Here is a 21,166-nt window from a genome sequence, read left to right on the forward strand (position 1 = left end):
CCATGGTTTACCAATGAACTTAGCCTTCATACCATTTGTACCCTTAGTAAGCATATAGCATGAATCAAGCTTTATGAAGGATACATTAGCTTGTGATTTCTTGTTCATGCATTTTTGCTCTACATGACCAACTTGCTTGCAACTAGTGCAAAACCGACCATTGTTCTTTACAAAACTAGTCTTGTGAGGAGCAAAGGCTGCCTTGCCTTTCTTAGGGGTGTAGCCCAATCCCTCTTTGTAGAGAGAAGCTCTTTGGCTACCCAAGCACATAAGCAAGCGGTCCTCACCACCATAAGCTTTAGCTAAGGTGTGAGTGAGCTTGTTGACCTCCTTCTTGAGGTTCTCATTCTCAACCACTAGTGAGGTGTCACAAGTGAGACCATCACTACTAGATGAGGTAGAAGTGGAAGTGCTACAAGAAGGGTTAATAGAAGCAATAATGATAGGCATAGATAATGATTCATCAATTATATCACATGTTAAACCTATATTACAAGTTTTAACATGCTTCTTTTTATTTTGCTCATCAAGCAAAGAGGAATGAGCCTTTTCAAGCTTTTTGTGAGCTTTGCCAAGCCTCTCATTGGATTCCTCTAGCCTCTCATGAGATGCATTGAGCTCATCAAAGGCTTACTTAAGGTCCTTTAGTTCCTTACGCAAACTTTTGCATTCCCTTCTCTTGATGTCAAAGTGTTCTCTAGCATCCTCTAGCATATCAAATAATTCATCTTTAGTAGGTTCATCATTATCACTATCACTATCATTCTCATTTTCATGTTCATTTTCATCATCATGTTCTTCATCACTTTCATCATCACAAGATTGTACCTTAGTGGCCTTAGCCATGAAGCATGATGAAGATTCAAAGAGAGAGGGCTTCTCATTGATGGCAATGCTTGCAAGAACCTTCTTCTTGGTGGTCTTGTTATCATCACTATCATCATCATCATCACTTGAGGAAGCATCACTATCCCAAGTGACTACATATGAACCACCCTTCTTCTTCTTGTATGCCATCTTGTCCTTCTTCTCTTTCTTTTCCTTCTTGTCCTTCTTCTTGTTCTTCTTGTTGTCATCATCATTGTCGCTATTGTATGGGCATTGAGCAACAAGATGATCTTTGCTTCCACATTTGAAGCACCTTCTTGACTCTTCTTTGTTCTTAGATGAAGGCTTCTTTCTTCTAGCATGGTATCCCTTCTTCACCATGAACTTGTCAAATCTCTTGACAAAGAGAGCCATCTTCTCATCATCATCATCATCATCCCAAGATTCATCTTCTTCACTTGATGTCTCTTGCTTAGCTTTGCCCTTGGATGATGTGGCTTTGAATGCCATGCTCTTTTTCTTGTCATCCTTCTTGTCATCTTTCTTCTCCTTCTTTTCTTCCTTCTCATCATCATCTCTATAAGTATTATCGGTCATTATATCTCCCAATACTTGGTTTGGTTTCATGGTGTCCAAACCGCTTCTCACTAGAATGGTGACCAATGTACCAAATCTTGAAGGTAAGCATCTCAAGAACTTGTGAGAAAAGTCCTTGTCCTTCACCTATTCTCCAAGTGCTTTGAGATCATTGACTAGCACTTGAAGCCTATCGAACATCTCTAGCACACTCTCATCCTCCTTCATCTTAAAGCTTACAAACTTCTCTTTGAGGATATAAGCCTTAGCACCCTTTATGGCTTGAGTGCCCTCAAATGATTCTTCCAATTTCTTCCAAGCTTCATGTGCCATCTCAATATTCTTGATTTGCTCAAATGTTCTTTCATCAATTGCATCATGAATGGCACTTAGAGCAATGTCATTGTTTTGGAGAAGCACTTCTTCGGCCACGGTGGGATTCTCCGGATCACCAATCTCAATTTTGGTTTCTACCACCTTCCACACCTTTCTATTGATTGACTTGATGTGTGTGGTCATCTTTGACTTCCAATAAGGATAATTTGTGCCATCAAATTGGGGTGGCTTCTTGGTGTTGTTGATTTGAGCTATTTTTACATCGAAGGTTGTTAAGCCTCAAATCACGGTGACCTCGGCTCTGATACCACTTGAAAGGTCCTAATGGCTAGAGGGGGGTGAATAGCCTAATAAAATTTCTACAACAACACTTAACAAAATGGTTAGACAATTATGAGGTGAAGCTAGTGTTGTGCTAGCCTACTCAAAATGCAAGCCACCTACCACAATTCTAGTTTAGATAGTATCTATTCACACAATAGCTATGACACTACCCTATGTTAGTGTGCTCTCAAAGGCTAACTAAAGAGCCACACCAACCAACCAACCAAGCTCTCACAACTAACTACACTAAAGAGCTTGACAACTAGTTTGAGGTAATGTAAAGAGAGTGATCAAGAAGGTTATACCACCATGTAGATGAAGGAACCAATCAATCATAGGGATGAATAACAATGAAGACCAATCACCTTGGAATCAAATGATGAACATAATGATTTTTACCGAGGTTCACTTGCTTGCCGGCAAACTACTCCTCGTTGTGGCGATTCACTCACTTGGAGGTTCACACGCTAATTGGCTTCACACGCCAAACCCTCAATAGGGTGCCGCACAACCAACACAAGATGAGGATCATAGAAGCCACGAGCAATCCACTAGAGTACCTTTTGGCTCTCCACCGGGGAAAGGTCAAGAACCCCTCACAATCACCACGATCGGAGCCAGAGACAATCACCACTCTCCGCTCGATGATCCTCGCTGCTCCAAGCCATCTAGGTGGTGGCAACCACCAAGAGTAACAAGCGAAATCCATAGCGAAACACGAACACCAAGTGCCTCTAGATGCAATCACTCAAGCAATGCACTTGGATTCTCTCCCAATCTCACAAAGATGATGAATCAATGATGAAGATGAGTGGGAGGGCTTTGCCTAAACTCACAAGGTTGCTATGTCAATGAAAATGGCCAAAGTTGTGAGCTTCAACTAGCCATGGGGCTTAAATAGAAGCCCCCATGAAATATAGTCATTGTAGCCCTTCACTGGCACAACGCGGGCTGATCGGACGCTACGGTCATGATGACCGGATGCTGGACCTCAGCGTTTGGTCGCCCAACGACAGCCACATGTCCCGATCACAATGGTCACTTGAGTTGACCGGACGCTGCGCTATAACTGACCGAACGCTGAGCCACCAGCGTTCGGACGTTTCTAGTAAGGTTCTAGAAACACCTTTTGCCCACCGGACGCGTCTGGCCATACACGACCGGACCCTGCCAGCGTCTGGTCAGAGACCCTAGCCTCTGTGTGTTGCCTAACAATAGGATCGGACACATCTCGCCAGCGTTCGGTCGTTTGACCGACGCCGGCATCTCTGCTGGTACAACTGACCGGACGCGTCGGTTACACTAGAACCAGCGTCCGGTCACCTTGTGATCAGCGAGACTAACTCCTCTTCACCTCTAACTTCTTCACCCTTGCTCAAATATGCCAACCACCAAGTGTATCACCTTGTGCACATGTGTTAGCATATTTTCACAAACATTTACAAGGGTGTTAGCATTCCACTAGATCCTAAATGTATATGCAATGAGTTAGAGCATCTAGTGGCACTTTGATAACCACATTCCGATATGAGTTTCACCCCTCTTTAATAGTACGGCTATCAAACATAAATGTGATCACACTCTCTAAGTGTCTTGATCACCAAAACAAAATAGCTCATATGGTTTATACCTTAGCCTTGAGCTTTTTATTTTTCTCTTTCTTCTTTCCAAGTCCAAGCACTTGATCATCACCATGGCATCATCATTGTCATGCTATGATCTTCATTTGCTTCACCACTTGGAGTGTGCTACCTATCTCATGATCACTTGATAAACTAGGTTAGCACTTAGGGTTTCATCAATTCATCAAAACCAAACTAGAGCTTTCACACATCCGGTCGAAGAAAATCATTTCTGGAACCTTACTGGAAACGACCGGACGCTGAAGGCTGAGCATCAGGTCAGTTTGTACGCTACGTCTGGTCAAAAGATGACCGTTGAAATCTAATGAATAGTATTTGAAGCAGGGGACACGTGGCATGTATCATGTGACCGAACACTGAGGGCCAGCATCTGGTCGATCGGACCATAGCGTCCAGTCACCCTGCGTTGTGCCCAGTGAAGGGGTACGATGACTCTATTCTGTGGGGGCTTCTATTTAAGCCCCATGGCCGGTTGAAGCTCATATCTTTGGCCATTTTCATTGACATAGCAACCTTGTGAGCTTAGCCAAAGCCCTCCCACTCATCTCTATCATTGATTCATCATCTTTGTGAGATTGGGAGAGAATCCAAGTGCATTGCTTGAGTATTTGCATCTAGAGGCACTTGGTGTTTGTGTTTCGCTATGGGATTCGCTTGTTACTCTTGGTGGTTGCCGCCACCTAGATGGCTTGGAGTAGCGAAGATTGTCGAGCGGAGAGTGGTGATTGTCTCTGGCTCTGATCGTGGTGATTGTGAGGGGTTTTTGACCTTTCCCCGGTGGAGAGCCAAAAGGTATTTATCGATGTTTCACCACCGATAGCCTACCATGGGGGTACCCAGGGCAGTTTATTCGGGCTTCGGTGTATGCAAAACTCGACGGTAAACGCAAGAGACAGTCGATTTATCCTGGTTTGGGCCCTCGACCGTGATTGAGTAATAGCCCTACGTCTAGTTTGGCGTTAGCCTTTGCGTTGGATTGATTGTCAAGTGTTCTCTCTCTAGGAACCCCACCCTCCTTTATATAGTCAGGAGACCAGAGTCCTAGTCGGTTTACAATAAGAGTTCCTAGTAGGATTATAGAATAATACTATTACTAATATTACATGGAAAGAATCATAGTTAGACTAGATCTTCTCCCTTCCTTGAGGGGTATCCCGTGGGTCCCGCATCGACAAGCCCCTGAGCACTTCATGGTTGAGCTCTGGAAGCCTCGTCTTGTTCCTTCAGGTATTGCCGAGTAGGAACAAGCGCCGTCCGAGTGCTTTCTTGAGTGAAACCATGTAGCGCTTCTTGGGATCTTCGAGTGGTGTGTGCTTTTTTGAAGAAAAAAATACTCCCATCTTGGTGTAGCCCCCAAGCCTCTTGCTATTTGGAACAAGGAGCTGGAGGGTCTTGTCTTGAAATTGCTCTGATTCTTCGTCGAAGGGCTCCCGAGCATATACCCGGGTTCTTTATCAAAAAGAACTCGGATATAGCTCGGTCTGGGTTCTTTTTGTCTTGAAGCCTTGAAGTGGTCTGTCTTGAAGAAGTCTTCTTGGTGACGTGCGCTTTTTCGAAGAAAAAAGTGCACTCACTGAGTGTAGCCCCCGAGCCTCTTGCTATTTGGAACAAAAAATTGGAGGGTCTTGAATCTTATGTTTTTTGAAAACTCCTGTCTTGAAGAATTCTTTTGAGTGATGTGCACTTTTTTGAAGAAAAAAGTGCACTCACTGAGTGTAGCCCCCGAGCCTCTTGCTATTTGGAACAAAGAGTTGGAGGGTCTTGAATCTGAGTTGTTCAAAAAACTGAAAAACCTCTCCTGTTGTAGCCCCCGAGCATATATCTGGGTTCTTTTATTCAAAAAGAACTGGATCTTGGCATATTCTCTGGTAGTCTACTATTGTCAGATATAGTTGTATGGTGGTGGTTAAGTGTAAGTGATGTTTGTTCATGAGTTGTACAATGTTGGTATATTCTTCCGAATATGCTTGTTCTTGAGTACTATTCCTTCACGCCTGAGTCCTCTTTCATTGAATTCTATTTTTTCACTGTGTCCTTTGTTAGGTTTGTTCCATTGGTGCTCCCAGTCCATGTGCACTACTTCTTTGGTCTATAAATACCCTCCTAGTGTGCTATTTTGATTCATCGAGCATCTTGTTGTGTAGTCTGAAATCTCCGTAGTCATGAATATGATAGTTTCTGAAGTAGAGCAGCCCCCGGGCGTATTCTGTAGTTCTTGTATATCTTGTCGTAGCTAGAGGGAGTCTTGTGATAGGGATTAGAGGTAGACTAATCTCGCAGCAGCATTGTACCAGGAAGTACGTGGTGGTAGTTGGAGGAAGTCTTGTGATGTGGGATACGTTCCTTCATCCAGCAGTTCTGGGTAGATCCCCTTGCCTGCCCTGCGACTGTCCGGTGTAGATCAACGCCTGATCTGGCATCACATTGGACTTGGGTAGACAGATGCCTGCAGGCCTTCCCTAGTCCATGTTGTCCTGCCATGCTGCTGACTTCTACCTTGGATGTACTGCGTTCGTTCTTTGAAGAAAAAAAACAGTGTAGCCGAGTGCGGTTTGTTCTACTGACTAGCAATTTGGAACACGTAGTCGTTCCAGAGCCTAGTTGTGTCCGGGTTCCTTTTTGCTACCTTGTTCGTCATAGTACCGAGTTCGTTGGGTCTTCTAAGATGTGTAATCTTGTAATTTTTGAAGCCATTTATAATGGAAAGAATCTTGTCTTCTAAGTTGTCATTCTTTTTTCTGCTGATGTCCTGGTTGTTTATGAGATTCCCGAGTTCTTTCTATAAGAACCGAGTTCTTGTGTTCCTTGTGAGGTGACCCATCGTTGCTTCATGGTTGATGAGTTCTTTTTGTAGCAATATGATAACTCTGTCGTGGTGCTGGATGGATAAGTCTAAAATTTACCCGTTGAACTGTACCTTTGTGTTGAAGTGTGCCATCCATCATTTCAGTTGTGTCAGTTGTGTTGGGAAATGGATCATTGCATTCTCATGCCGTGTTTAAACGGGTCTGGTGGGCCACATTTTTATTGCTGTAAAGATCTATTTAAAGGCATTTCTTCTTCTTTTTCTTTGCTACCCTGCTTTTGCCTTGAAACCCTAGTCTTCAAAACTCTGCCATCGCCATTGTCACCGTCATTTGAGCACCACTGTCTGAGCATCATCGTTTCTTAGTGCTTTATTGCTTTCGCTAGTACATGGGTAGGAAGAAATCAGCGAGCAAGTCCCAGGCAACCTTTGCAGACGAGGAGGCATCGCTTTCTGTGATTGAAAATCAAGAATTCATGGCCATGAGGGCTGCTTAGAAGATCTAGCTGGCTCTGACTACGACTGAGGATCAGTTGCGTGAGCTTGTCAATGATGGTCTGATCCAGGGCAAGGAGTTTGTTGATTGGAAAGCTCCAGGCGAGCATCGGGTCCCAACTCCAGGCCCTAGTGAGATTGTTCTTTTTGTCTCCTTTATCCATGCTGGACTCTGCCTTCCTGCTTCTACTTTTCTTCATCGATTTCTCAGTTATTTTGGGATTAGCTTGAACCATCTCACTCCCAATGCTATCCTTCATCTTTCTATTTTTGTTCATCTTTGTGAAACTTTTCTTGGAATTCCTCCTTCTCTTTCTCTCTTTTGTTACTTCTTCCGTCTGAAGCCCCAACCCTGCAGTGATGACACCCATGTTCTTGGTGGCTGTGGGATTCAGTTTTGTTAGGGTCATAAGAGTAAATTCTTTGATTATGACTTAGTTGATTCTATGAGAGATTGGCGTGCTGACTGGTTTTATGCCGCCAATATGATTCCTCCTCTTGCTGTTCATTCTGGTTCTAGTCCCGTGGTTAATGACCGATGGGATAAAATCTCCTGACGATGGATGAGCTCCAGGCGATCAAGCCATTTCTTGAGAGGATATGTACTCTGAAACAACAAGGCTTGACTGGCTTCGGGATCGTTTCCAGTTTTCTTCGCCGCCGTGTTCAACCTCTGAAGGAGCGAGAGAATTATGGTTTTGAGTACTCTAGGCGGAGGACCCTTCTCGTATGGTCCCTACCCTTGAGTTGACTGATGAGGAGGTGCTCGAGCGCCTTCAGAAGATGTTGAAAGGAGTAAGCGTCGTCCCGTATGTTGTCCCTGAGTATTGTGCTGACAACCCACCTCCTGCTGTGAGTTGTTTTTTATTATGCGGGTACTTTTTGTATTTCCTTTGGTGTCTCCACTTTTTGCTTAATCTTTCTCGTCTGGTTGTTTTACTCTTTTATAGGAATTGGGGCGTAACTTTGTTAATCCGATCCCCCTTGATGACCGCCCTACCATGGTGGAGACTATGGAGAGTCTTGCTGGGGCATCTTTAACCAGTAAGTTTCAAACCACCACGATGTTTCCTGGTGTTTCTTCTGTAGTTCTTGATGCATATGTTGAGTATGTTCCTCGTCTAGTTCCTCGAGCTCCTCATAGTGTCAGAAAAAGGGGCCGAGCGGATTGTTCTTCTGGTTTGTCTGGTACCAAGAAGTATCACCAGTCGAGTACTCGTCCAGGTACTCAAGTTATAGGTAGCGTGCTCCTAGGTGAGCATATTAATACATTTTGTCTTTTTGTTGTTTGTTTGTGCTTTTAACCGAGTACTTTTCTCCTTTTTCAGATGGCGCTGTGGTTGGCTTGTTTGAGAGTGAGGTAGATGAGGATGATGATGTGGCCCTTGTCATGCACTGGTGAGTTGTTTTCTTGTTTTTCTGTTGTTGAACACTTCTTTTTGTTCTAACTCTGGCCTTGTTCTCTTGTAGTAAGCGGTCGTCGAGCTCGAGTTCTTCTGGGGCTCCAGTACCGACCAAGCCACTCCTGTTGCAGAGTGGTGGTGATATTTTTGCTGCTATAGTTCCCCCTCTAAGGTCTTCTATTGGTCTTGGGGGTTTTATGAAGAAGAAGATAGCTAAGTGAGTGAATCCTGGTTATGTTTCTTTGCTTCTGTTTTCCTCTTTTCTGATTCATATTCTTATCGTCGAGTTTCCTTATCATCTTGCAGACCCTCGCCTTCCCTTAACCCTCAGTCGACCTCTTATCAGTCCTCTGGTGTGCCCCTGTTTGCTGAGTCTCGGGACTTGGAATGTACGGTCGGCGAGGTGGCTGTGAGGGAGACAGGGTTCCCTGGTGATCACGCTGCTGTGGATTTGCTGACTCTAGGGGTGACCCTGGCCGTGGCGATGGCTCCATCTGAGGGGGTAGCCGGGGCTTCCCAGGATACAGTCCTGGTCATGCCTTCTTTGCATCGGCCGGCTTCTCCCTCTACTCCTCTTGCTACTGGTGGTCATCGTTTGGATGATGATGTGGTGCAACAATTCGATGCCACTCATCGGTTGTCAGAGCTGACCGCTGCCTGGGGAACCTTTGCGACTTCTTTTGGGGAAAACTCCAGGTAAGTTTTTCTAAAGTTCTTTCTTTGGATGTTCATCTTTCTTCTATTCTTATGTCTTGTTTTTTTCTCTCTCTCTTTTTGTTCAGTCTTTTTCTCGGGATCATACCAGCTTCTTTTTCTCGTCTAAAACCGAGAAAAAGTTGTCTTCTGAGGTTAGTGCCCTAAAAATAGAGCTTGACCTCTATCGGGTTGAGATGGAGACCGAGCGTCAAATGCACCAAAGGGAGGAATAGGCTCTCCGTGCTCGGGTGGTTGAGATAGAAAAGCGGAGGGATGCTGCTGTCCAGGAGGCCTTGAAGAATGTGGAGGCCATGAAGAATGAGTGCAATGGTATTGTGGGTTCTTTTTGTTTCCTTTTGTATTCAAATTTCCCTTTCTGCTGACTTGTTTTTTGGTGCCTGGTCTAGCTCTCCGAGTTGACAAGCAGAAGCTCTCGGAGGGTATTGAGGAAATGAAGATATTTGTTCGCAACAGTCACAACAGGGCTGAGGAGGTAATTACTTGTGCTGAAGAAGAACTCGCGCTTGCCAAGTTGATTAGGCATGGAGCTAACAGGGATCTTGTGCAGGTCCAAAAAACTATTGAAGTCTTGACTGGCAAGTTGGTGACGGCTACTGAGAACTAGAATGCTTTGTGGAAATCATTTCGGTCAGTAGCCGATCTCCTCCGGACTCCAACAGATGATGGTCAATCTTGGGCTTAGATTATTCCTCAAGTTCCGACCCATTTCTAGGAGTTCGTGAAGAGGTGCGCCCAACTATGTACCAAAAATGTTCTTGCCTAGGTCCTGGTTCTTGCTCCGGCTGTGCCTTTGTCCAAGATTGCAGAGGAAGCCGAGAGTCAAGAATATCTGGATGCCATTGAAAAGGTGGAGCCTGAGGTCAAAGATTTAGCCAGGGGGATTATGGATAATCTTAATATTGATATTTCTTCTCCTGATGACGATGCTTGATGTAATTGACCTATGTACTCTGGCCTCTGTAATAGGATATTATACTTCTTTTTGAATGAAGATTCTTTATTTTTGTTGATGTCTTCTTTGCCTGGATGTCTTCTCCTTGTTTATTCTTCAAATGAGTTGTCCAAGTGATCATAATTTTTTCTGAGTAGTCATTTCCTAGGCATGGTGCGCATCCATAGTTTAGAGTGGTCGTGTTCTTTCATCCATTGTAGGGTAATTCCTTGATAGGTCGAGCGTTTGTATGGCTTTTATCTGAGCCTTGACTTGTCGAGTGCTTATTTGGCTTTTATCTGCGCCGTGTAAACAACTCGGGGTATGTAGATTGTTGTCTTGTTAGAGTCCCTTAATTTCTCAAGTGTTTGTCTTGCTTTCATCTGCGCCATGTAAACAACTTGGGGTATGTAGATCTTTGCCTTTTTGTTCTTGTCAGTATTGAAAAGACTTAGGACCGGCGATCTCAAGCATCTTCAGTTTCTTTGCTTTCATCCAGTGAGCTCAAGCATGTTTTCAGCTTTTTGCTTAACTCGGGGTGTGGCCAGTATCTGGCTCTTTCCCTGGTTGTGAAAACAACTCATGATCGATTTGGGTGTTAGCTTATCAGCTACCCTCATCGGCGGGCTCAAGCATCTTTTTAGCTCTTTTGCTCTCAGCCGGTATGCTTAGGCATAATTTCAGCCATTTTGCTTTTTGGTTCGGGTGTTAGCTTATTAGCTACCCTCATCGATGGGCTCAAGCATCTTTTCAGCTCTTTTGCTCTCGACCGGTATGCTCAGGCATAATTTCAGTCATTTCGCTTTTTGGTTCGGGTGTTAGCTTATTAGCTACCCTCATCGGCGGGCTCAAGCATCTTTTTAGCTCTTTTGCTCTCGGCCGGTATGCTCAGGCATAATTTCAGCCATTTTGCTTTTTGGTTCAGGTGTTAGCTTATTAGCTACCCTCATCGGTGGGCTCAAGCATCTTTTCAGCTTTTTTGCTCTCGAACGGTATGCTCAAGCATAATTTCAGCCATTTTGCTTTTTGGTTCGGGTGTTAGCTTATTAGCTACCCTCATCGGCGGGCTCAAGCATCTTTTTAGCTTTTTTTGCTCTCAGCCGGTATGCTCAGGCATAATTTTAGCCATTTTGCTTTTTGGTTCAGGTGTTAGCTTATTAGCTACCCTCATCGGTGGGCTCAAGCATCTTTTCAGCTCTTTTGCTCTCGGACGGTATGCTCAGGCATAATTTCAGTCATTTTGCTTTTTGGTTCAGGTGTTAGCTTATTAGCTACCCTCATCGGCGGGCTCAAGCATCTTTTTAGCTCTTTTGCTCTCGGTCGGTATGCTCAGTGAAAACAACTGGGGGAAAGCCATAATAAGACATATGTTGTCGAGGAACACCATCTTTATTGATCATGAACATTGATATGCTTAGTGAAAACAACTTTAGGAAAGCCATAATAAGACATATGTTGTCAAGGAACACCATCTTTATTGATCATGAACGTTGATCTCTTGTGGCTTGTATATATATTCTTCCTTGAGTTGTTTTCATGCGTAGAATCTTCTTAGTTGGCTGATGTGCCATGTATTGTTGACTTCTTTTCCATCTTCAGTTATCAACTTGTACGTGTCTGGTCCGGTGACTTTTGTGACAATAAAAGGACCTTCCCATGGACTGAGTAGTTTATGGCATCTGTCAGTTTTTTGTATTCTTCTTAGTACTAGGTCTCCGATTTGGAGTGATCGAGGCTGGGTATTCTTGTTGTAGTGGCGTCTTAAACCTTGGAGGTATCTTGCTGATTCAAGGGTAGCGTTTACTCTGACTTCTTCTGTACTGTCGAGTTCTAATCTTCAGGTGTGTTCTACTTCTCCTTCGGCATATTGTTCTATCCTTGGTGACGTCCAGATCAAGTCGGCACGTAGTACGGCTTCTAATCCATAAACTAGGAAGAAAGGTGAGTATCTGGTGGCTCTGCTTATTTGAGTTCGTAGCCCCCATACTACTTTGGGTAATTCTTCAATCCATTTGGATCTATGGTCCACTAGTTCTTCATACAATCTTGGTTTTTATCCGGCTAGTATGAGTCCGTTAGCCCTTTCTACCTGTCCATTGGCTTCTGGATGTGCGACTGATGCGTAATCTATGCCGAAGCCGCAATCATGTGCCCAACTTTGGAATTCTGTAGCTGTGAAGGGGGAACCCAAATCTGTGATGATTCAATTGGGTATGCCAAAGCGGTGCATATTGTCTTGGATGAACTCGACTACTTTGGCTGTGCTGTATTTTGCGAGTGGTTTGTATTCAATCCACTTGGTGAACTTGTCAATTACTACAAAGATGTACTCGAAACCGCCCTTTGCTTTTTTGAGAGGTCCTACTTGATCCAGCCCCCAGCAGGAGAAAGGCCAAGTGGGAGGGATGCAGATGAGATTGTGAGCTAGTACATGAGCTTGTCTTGCGAACATTTGACAACCTTTGCATTTTTTTATGAGTTCTTCTGCGTCTTTCAAAGCGGTTGGCTAGTAGAATCCGGTGCGGAATGCTTTGCCGACTAGTGTTCTTGAAGCGGCATGATTTCCACAGCAACCTGAGTGTATTTCGTCTAAGATCTCTTTGCCTTTTTTTCAAACGAGACACATTTTAGGAGTACTCCTGATGATGCGGCTCTTCTGTATAGCTTGTCCCCTACTAGGACGTAGTTCTTGCTTCTACGAACAACTCGGGTAGCCTCCGCTTTATCTGCTGGCAACTTGTTCTCTTTGATATAATTGATAAAAATATGGGTCCATGAGGTGGTGATTACAAAAATCTGGGTGCCTTTAGCTGGGAGTTTAGGGGTTATCTCACTGGGTTGTTTAATAGAGGGAGCTGATAACTCCTCTATGAATACGCCGGGTGGGACCTTCACCCTGTCTGATCTGAGCTTGGCGAGGACGTCTGCCGCAATATTAGAATCACGCAGGACATGTAGAATTTCCAATCCTTGAAAATGTTTTTCGAGTTTTCGTAGTTCAGCACAGTAAGCGCCCATGTTTTCTTTGGTGCAGTCCCAATCTTTGTTGACTTGGTCGATGACTACTGCCGAATCGCCATATATGAGTAATCGCTTGATTCCAAGGGTAATTGCCACTCAGAGCCCGTGGATGAGGGCTTCATATTCTGCTTCATTGTTTGTAGCTTGCCATAATATCTGAAGGACATACTTGAGTTGTTTTCCATCTGGAGAGATGAAGAGAACGCCTGCACCAGCTCCGCCTAGCTTGAGTGATCCATCAAAGTACATCTTTCAATGGTCAAGGATGGTATTTGACATAGGTTGTTGAATTTCTGTCCACTCGGCAACAAAATTGGCAAGGGCTTGAGATTTAATTGCCTTCCGTGGGGTGAAATCGATATTGAGAGCACCAAGTTCAATTGCCCACTTAGATATGCGCCCTATTGCGTCTCTATTGTGTAGGATGTCTCCAAGTGAGAAATCTGTCACCACGGTAATCTTGTGGCTTTGAAAATAGTGGCGAAGCTTGCGTGAAGTGATCAGGAAGGCGTAGAGTAGTTTTTGCACATGCGGGTACCGGATTTTTGATTCTGACAGTACTTCGCTGATGTAGTATACTAGGCATTATACTTTATATACGCGCCCTTCTTCTTCTCTTTCTACGACTATCGCTGTGCTGATCATAGTAGAAGTTGCCGCAATATACAGCATCATGTCTTCGTATTTCTTTGGAGGTGTGAGAACAGGCGAGGAGGTGAGATATGCCTTAAGTCTTTTGAAAGCTTCGTTGGCTTCTTCTGTCCACTCAAACTTGTCTGTCTTCTTTAGTAGTTTAAAGAAAGATAACCCTTTTCGCCGAGTCTTGATATGAAATGATTGAGGGCCGCCATGTAGCCTGTTAGTTTCTCCACATCTTTGACACTTCGAGGAGGGCCCATCTCTGTAATGGCTTGAATTTGCTTGGTGCTGGCTTCGATTCCATGATGACTGACTAAGAATCCAAGTAGTTGTCCTGAACAAACTCCGAATACACACTTGTTTGGGTTCAATTTCCACCTCCACCTTTTTAGGTTTTCAAAGATTTACTTTAAGTCTTCAATTAGTGTGTCCGGGTTCTTTGTTTTTACTACTACGTCATCCACGTATGCCTCTACGTTTTTGCCGATCTGATCACCAAGGCATGTTTGGATAGCCCTTTGGTATGTGGCACCAGCATTCTTGAGTCCAAACAACATGGTCTTGTAGCAGTAGGCACCGAACGGAGTAATGAAAGATGTCTTGCTCTGGTCTTGTTCCTTTAATGTGATCTGGTGATATCCTGAATAGCAATCAAGAAAGGATAATAGGGCAGATCCTGCTGTTGAATCAACTATCTGATCAATGTGTGGTAGCCCGAATGGATCTTTCGGGCTGTGTTTGTTGAGATCTGTGTAGTCGACGCACAACCACCACTCGTCCGTATTCTTTTTTTGTACTAGAACTAGGTTTGCTAGCCAATCTGGATGAAGGATTTCTCTGATGAATCCAGCTGCCATTAGCTTTGTGATTTCTTTTTTTTTATTGCTGCCTTCTTGTCGGGTGAGAATCATCATAGCCGTTGCTTCATAGGCTTGGAGCCTTCATTGATATCGATTCTGTGCTCAGCCAACTCTCTTGGGACACCTGGCATGTCGGCCGGCTTCCAAGCGAAGATATCTTTGTTGTCCCAAAGAAAGTTGGTGAGCGCGAGTTCCTATTTTGCTGAGAGGTGGGCGCTGATGGTTGCCGTTTTGGAGGGACCACCGGTGCCTAGGTCAATTTGCTTGATGTCATCTTCTTTTGGTGGTGCGAGGATGCTAGGCTTTTTAGCCGGTATCTCTAGTTCTTCTAGGCTCATTTCTGCGGCAATAGTGGCTATTTCTTTTCAACCATTGGCGACTTGTGCTTTGGCTGCAATTTGAATTGCCTAAACGTCGCAGTCAAAAGCGTGCTTCAAATCACTTCGAAGGGAAAGGACACCATTAGGCCCTGGCATCTTAAGCAATAGGTACAGGTAATGTGGTATCGCCATGAATTTTGCTAGTGCTGGGCGCCCGAGGATTGCGTGATATGATGAATCGAAGTCTGCAACTTCAAACTTGATGAACTTTGTTCGGTAGTTTGAGAGAGTTCCAAAAGTAACCGGTAGAGTGATTTGTCCAAGTGGCATGGTTGCCTTGCCGAGAACTATCCCATAAAAGGGGTGCTTGTTGGTGTAATCATCCCGGCGAGTTGTAGTCCCATCTTCCTTAGCGTTTCTGAAAAAAATGATGTTGAGTCCGGCTCCCCCATTGATTAGTACTTTTGTGACAGTCATACCGTCGATAGTTGGATCTAGAACCAGTGGGTAATGGCTTGCGTTTCCTACGCTAGTCCATTGGTCTTCTCTTGAAAACTGGATTGGATACTATGACCAATTGAGATATCTTGGAGTAGCCGGTTCTGCTGCCATGATGGTTCGTAGAGCTAGCTTTTCTTGATGTTTGCTTCTAGAATCTGGGGCCCCAGTGAAGATCATCCCTCTAGATTTTTGGAATCCCTTGTCTTCGTGGTTGTCTTCATCTTTTTTCTGATTGTCTTCTTTAGTGTTTACCTTATTATCTTTTCTTGTGTATCGATCGTTGAAGGTGTAGCAATTTCTGATGGTGTGATTTCCTTTAGGGTGCCAGATGCAATGCATGTTTTCAATGGCGTCATACCTTCTAGGTTTGGAAAACTTCCTTGATTTGTTAGCCACCGCTACGGTGTTGTCTGATCCATATTTTCTTTCCTAATGTCTGATGTTTCGATGATTTTGCTTGTCCAGGTTGTCTTGGTTGTTTCTATCTAGGAACCTTTCTCGTGTCTTCTCCTCTGTAGTAATCATCTTTTCTACTGTGCATCTGAATTCTTCATTGTTTCTTGGGTTTTCTTTGCAGAAGTCCTGAAATTGCCACCTAGCCATGATTCCGTGAGAGAAAGCTTCGATTACTTCTCATTCGGTGATGTCATTTACTTGAGCACGTAGTTCGCCAAATCGTCGATAGTAATTTCTAAGACTTTTGCCTCCTTTCTGCTTGAGTCCTTTTAATTCTACGTGGGTGATGGGGTGCATAATGATACCCGCAAAATTTTTACAGAAAACTCTTTGCAAGTCCTCCCAATTTCTGATTGACCCTGGATTTAATTTGTCGAACCATTGGAGGGGCATGGTTTCTAGGGCCATGGGAAAGAACAAGGTCTTGATATCATCGTCTCCTCCGGCTAGTTCAATCAACTGCGAGTAAATCCTGAGCCACTGCCTTGGTTCAGTCTTGCCATCATATTTAGAGTGGTTGGACGGCTTGAACTTGTGAGGTAGTCATATTGAAGCAAGTCTGTTTGCAAAATAGGAGAATCTATCATGCGTTCCGGCTTCTGTGTATTCTGATTCAGCACTTCCTTCTAGCCAACTGTTGTCTTAGTGAGAGTAGTTCTGCGGGGCTATCTGAATAGGTACTTTGCTTCTGATCTTTCTTGGTTGTTCGACTCGGTAGTCTTGACTATGGTCCCTTCTACTTTCTCTGTTGTGACTTCCACTTGGTCCGAGTCTCTTGAAAGCGGGCTTCCTTTGATTTTGATCTTCCTGCCCATGAGATGTTGACCTAGCAGGTAGTCTTGAGCAGGTCCTTCCGTCGTGTGTCCTTAGGGCTATTGACCGGAGAAGGTCTCGGAGCTATTCCTGTCTTTCACTGGGATGTGAGGTCGTTTCGAGTTCTTCTATTGCTTCTCGGATCCTATTGTAGGGTGTATTCGCCACATGTCTTTCTTTGACTTCTTGCTCTGATTTTCTTCTATTATACTTGGCTAGATCCGATTCATATCTAATCCAAGCTTCCTTGCACTGCCTAGCACGGCATTGGCATCCTTGTTTTAATTTGTTTCTTCTTTCTCTAGCTTGCTTCTGATTCTCGGTCTCACCATCGTGTCCCTGGATAAAGGGTGATATGTTGGACTCAGATTCATCTGATGACCTAATGTCAGGTGCTTCTGGGGGGACCAATGGTGATCGAGGACGTCGAACCATGAATAATTCTCATGTGTGAATTGTTCTGTTATCGGTGTCGGTTTCCACACTATTGTAGTCATTGATAACTTTAGTAGAGGCTTTAAGGTCGCAGATTGAGTCTCCTTCTTGGTAGGGTAGAATTGCTCTTGTTGTCGTGCTGACTAGTCGGGTACCGCTATCCTCAGGAATAGAACCTGGCTAGTGGACGATGCAGTCTTGAGATGTTATAGTTAGTACGAGATCTTCCTGAGCTCCTTTCAGTGGCATTCTAAGCACCGAATCGAGGGATCCTTCGGGCCATGCCTGATAAGATTTTGCCATGTTGTGGAGTCCGAACGGAAAAGGACCCAACTTCTTGAAAGGATTTTGAGTGTACTCCGAGTTGTATTCTTGATAGGCCGAAGCCACGTTTTGGAACCCTGCTGGAAAAGAACTTGGTTTCTCAAAAGAACTCAGGTAAGACTCCATCTCAGATGCAGAGCCTGAGTTTAAGTTGGATGCACAAAGCCACGAAATCTGAGTTGGATTGAACATCATGAGCTGCGTGAATCTTTCGGCGAGTTGATCTATCGTAGTCGCCGAAATAGAAAGGTCTTCATGGTGATCTGAATTTTTGAGGAGATGGCTTTGGAGCTTGCCATCATCGCCTACCTCGCAGATCCATGAACTGAAGATAAAGGTTGATCCCGTCGAGAAGATAATGTTGTCGAGGTTCGTCGAGCTCTCGGATGCAAATTCGACGAAAGCCCCTACCTGGCGCACTAGCTATCGATGTTTCACCACCGATAGCCTGTCATAGGGGTACCCGGGGTAGTTTGTTTGGGCTTCAGCGTATGCAGAACTCAATGGTAAACGCTAGAGACAGTCAATTTATCCTGGTTCGGGCCCTCGACCGTGATCGAGTAATAGCCCTACGTCCAGTTCGACGTTAGCCTTTGCGTTGGATTGATTGTCAAGTGTTCTCTCTCTAGGAACCCCGCCCTCCTTTATATAGTCAGGAGACCAGAGTCCTAGTAGGATTACATAATAATACTACTACTAAGATTACATGGAAAGAATCCTAGTTAGACTAGATCTTCTCTCTTCCTTGAGGGGTATCCCGTGGGTCCCGCATTGATAGTACTCTAGTGGATTGCTCGTGGCTTGTGTGATCCTCATCTTGTGTTGGTTGTGCGGCACCCTATTGAGGGTTTGGCATATGAAGCCAATTAGCGCGTGAACCTCCAAGTGAGTGAATCGCCACAATGAGGACTAGCATGCCGGCAAGTAAGTGAACCTCGGTAAAAAATCATTGTGTTCATCATTGATTCTGAGGTGATTGGTCTTCATCGTTATTCATCCTTGTGATTGATTGGTTCCTTCATCTACACGGTGGTATAACCTTCTTGATCACTCTCTTTACATTACCGCAAACTAGTTGTCAAGCTCTTTAGTGTAGCTAGTTGTGAGAGCTTGCTTGTTTGGTTGGTGTGGCTCTTTAATTAGCCTTTGAGAGCATACTAACATAGGATAGTGTCACAGCTTTTGTGTGATAGACATTATCTAAACTAGAATTATGGTAGGTGGCTTGCATTTTGAGTAGGCTAGCGCAACACTTGCTTTGCCTCATAATTGTCTAACCATTTTGTTAAGTGTTGTTGTACAAATTTTATTAGGCTATTCACCCCCCCTCTAGCCATTAGGACCTTTCAAGTGGTATCAGAGCCGAGGTCACCGTGATTTGAGGCTTAACAACCTTCGGTGTAAAAATGGCTCAAATAAACAACACCAAGAAGCCACCCCAATTTGATGGCACAAATTATCCTTATTGGAAGTCAAAGATGATCACACACATCAAGTCAATCAATAGAAAGGTGTGGAAGGTGGTAGAAACCAAAATTGAGATTGGTGATCCGGAGAATTCCACCGCGGCCAAAGAAGTGCTTCTCCAAAATAATGGCATTGCTCTAAGTGCTATTCATGATGCAATTGATGAGAGAACATTTGAGAAAATCAAGAATATTGAGATGGCTCATGAGGCTTGGAAGAAGTTGGAAGAATCATTTGAGGGCACTCAAGCCGTGAAGGGTGCAAAGGCTTACATTCTCAAGGAGAAGTTTGCAAGCTTCAAGATGAAGGAGGATGAGAGTGTGTCAGAGATGTTTCATAGGCTTCAAGTGCTTATCAATGATCTCAAAGCACTTGGAGAAGAGGTGAAGGACAAGGACTTCTCCCACAAGTTCTTGAGATGCTTATCTTCAAGATTTGGCACATTGGTCACTATTCTAGTAAGGAGTGGTTTGGACACCATGACACCAAACCAAGTGTTGGGAGACATCATGACCGATGATACATATAGAGATGAAGATGAGAAGGAAGAAAAGAAGGAGAAGAAAGATGAGAAGAAGAAGAGTGTGGCATTCAAGGCCACATCATCCAAGGGCAAAGCTAAGCAAGAAACATCAAGTGAAGAAGATGAATCTTGGGATGATGATGATGATGATGAGAAGATGGCCCTCTTTGTGAAGAGATTTGGCAAGTTCATGGTGAAGAAGGGCTACCATGCTAGAAGAAAGAAGTCTTCATCCAAGAACAAAGAAGAGTCAAGAAGGTGCTTCAAGTGTGGAAGCAAAGATCATCTTGTTGCTCAATGCCCATACAATAGTGACAATGATGATGACAACAAGAAGAAGGACAAGAAGGAAAAGAAAGAGAAGAAGGATAAGATGTCATTTAAGAAGAAGAAGGGTGGTTCATATGTAGTCACTTGGGATAGTGATGCTTCCTCAAGTGATGATGATGATGATAGTGATGATAACAAGACCACCAAGAAGAAGGTTCTTGCAAGCATTGCAATCAATGAGAAGCCTTCTCTCTTCGAATCTTCATCATGCTTCATGGCTAAAGCCACTAAGGTACAAACTAGTGATGATGAAAGCGATGAAGAACATGATGATGAAAATGAAAATGAAAATAACCATGATAGTGATAGTGATGATGATGAACCCACCAAAGATGAATTATTTGACATGCTAGAGGATGCTAGAGAACACTTTGACATCAAGAGAAGGGAATGTAAAAGCTTGCATAAGGAACTAAAAGCCCTTAAGCAAGCCTTTGATGAGCTCAATGCATCTCATGAAAGGCTAGAGGAAGACAATGAGAAGCTTGGCAAAGCTCACAAAAAGCTTGAAAAGGCTCATTCCTCTTTGCTTGATGAGCAAAATAAAAAGAAGCATGTTGAAACTTGCAATGTAGGTTTAACTTGTGACATAATTGATGAATCACTATCTATGCCTATCATTATTGCTCCTACTAACCCTTCTTGTAGCACTTCCATTTCTACCTCATCTAGTAGTGATGGTCTCACTTGTGATGCCTCACTAATGGTTGAGAATGAGAACCTAAAGAAGGAGGTCAATAAGCTCACTCACACCTTGGCTAAGGCATATGGTGGTGAGGACCGCTTGCTTATGTGCTTGGGTAGCCAAAGAGCTTCTCTCTATAAAGAGGGATTGGGCTATACCCCTAAGAAAGGCAAGGCGGCCTTTGCTCCTCACAAGACTAGTTTTGTGAAGAATAATGGTCGGTTTTGTACTAGTTGCAAGCAAGTGGGTCATAAAGAGCAAGAATGCAACAACAAGCAAAAATGCTAATGTATCCTTCATAAAGCTTGATTCATGCTATATGCTTACTAAGGGTACAAATGGTGTAAAGGCTAAGTTCGTTGGTAAACCATGGATGGGCTCAAAGAAGAAAGCCATTTGGGTACCAAAGAACTTAGTGACTAACCTTCAAGGACCCAAGCAAGTTTGGGTACCTAAAAAGAATTGATCTTCTTTTGTAGGTTAATTACAAAGCCGGAGGAAGGCATTGTGTTCTTGATAGTGGGTGCACTCAACACATGACCGGTGATGCAAGAATGTTCAACTCAATCAACACCAATGGCAATGATGGTTATGATAGTATCATATTTGGTGATAATGGTAAAGGCAAGGTCAAAGGGCTTGGTAAGATTACAATATCCAATGACATGAGCATATCCAATGTGTTGCTAGTAGAGAGCTTGAACTTTAATTTGCTATCCGTGGCTCAATTGTG

Source organism: Miscanthus floridulus, chromosome 14, assembly GCF_019320115.1.
Source record: "Miscanthus floridulus cultivar M001 chromosome 14, ASM1932011v1, whole genome shotgun sequence".
In the NCBI taxonomy this organism is placed as follows: domain Eukaryota; kingdom Viridiplantae; phylum Streptophyta; class Magnoliopsida; order Poales; family Poaceae; genus Miscanthus; species Miscanthus floridulus.